The 1,415-nt window shown below is 35.0% G+C and overlaps 1 long non-coding RNA gene across 1 annotated transcript; it reads right to left on the bottom strand.

Annotated features, from left to right (window-relative positions):
• Positions 1–229: 229 nt before the first annotated feature.
• LOC127903061 (uncharacterized) lies at positions 230–739 on the bottom strand. Its single transcript, XR_008055826.1, has 3 exons — positions 663–739; positions 481–576; positions 230–347 (listed from the first exon to the last, which is right to left on the bottom strand). It is a non-coding gene; the product is annotated as an uncharacterized LOC127903061 (long non-coding RNA).
• Positions 740–1,415: the final 676 nt, after the last annotated feature.

The raw sequence follows: 1,415 nt of genomic DNA on the forward strand, positions 1-1,415 counted from the left end.
TAATTATAATTTATTGATGAATTTCAGTTTCCAAAATTAATTAATTAATAAAATGAATATCATCAAAAAAATAAAAAACAATTATATTAATTAACATTCATTCGATCTGACGAGTTAAGGGGAAGTGACACAAAAAAAAAGCCATTCAAGCATGAGCCCATGCAACAACAAATAGCATAATACTGGAAACACAGGTAGAATTGAGTCCAGTATATTAACCTTGTACCATCAGCACTGTATGCCATTGTTGTGCACCAGCGACTGGGAGCTTCGTAATCAACTCGAGATCCCAAATTGTCATACAATCAAGCTTTAATATTTCCATCAAGTGCCGTTGAAAAGATGAACTAAACATAAAACCAAAAATAGAGGATCAAGAACTAGAAAACATAGGACAAAAATAGACACAGCAGGCAAAATAAGCAAGAAAATCTCCAGCAATGTAACCAAGACAATTAAGCAAAAATATAACACAACTACCTGGATATTTTCCTTGTGATGAGGGCAGACAAAATAAACAGGAGCCTCGTGGCCTTCAAATATATACTGCTTCGTACCATTAGTAGCATCCCACACCTAAATTTACAAACCAAATCAGCAAGGAATAGCAACTTATATTCCATAAATAAACATGAAGAAATAATCATATAGAAAAAAAAAACCTTTATAGTTTTGTCATCACCACAGGTTATCACACAAAGTTGCTTATTTGGATGCGAGAAAGCAATATCATTTACTCCACCAACACGAGCATCAATCTAGATAACAAATTTTAGAATCATTTGCATATGGGAAACTCAAATAAAATAATAGAAAGGTCGAAAAACCGGACACACGTATAACTTAACAATGAATATATACCTCCAAGTGTTGTTGAACTTCATCTCCCCCATTATATGAATAGATTTGGACAATGTGCCTTGAGCATGCAACTCCTGTCAATTACATCGAATGGACATCAATTAATGATCTATTCCACCAAAATTAGTGTAGAATCCAAAGTCCAAAATCCTCAAGCTTACTAAATAAACCACCACCCGGGCTCTATATGACACGGTTAACAGACACACCAGGATCTTTGACTAGAGCTGCCCGGATTCCATCAATATTCAGATTTAGCCACTCCAATATTTCATGTATTAATCATAGGGCATGGACATAACTGGTGTCTTTAATTGATAAGGAAAGAGGTGACACACCTGGAGAGGCATTAAACATGCGCCGAGATCCCAAACTTTAAAGTTTCTCAAAACAAGTCGCTCCCTAGAACAACCTTCCCATAATTCTATGTCCCCCACATTAGTTCCAAATGAACCATTACATTGAGTACAACATTGAGGAAAAAAAGATAGAAGTCAATCATAGGAAAAAAAGAACAAGGCTTTGTAAGGACAGAAACATACCAAATTGAATAA

The sequence above is a fragment of the Citrus sinensis genome, chromosome 6 (genome assembly GCF_022201045.2).
Source record: "Citrus sinensis cultivar Valencia sweet orange chromosome 6, DVS_A1.0, whole genome shotgun sequence".
NCBI classification, from domain to species: Eukaryota; Viridiplantae; Streptophyta; class Magnoliopsida; order Sapindales; family Rutaceae; genus Citrus; species Citrus sinensis.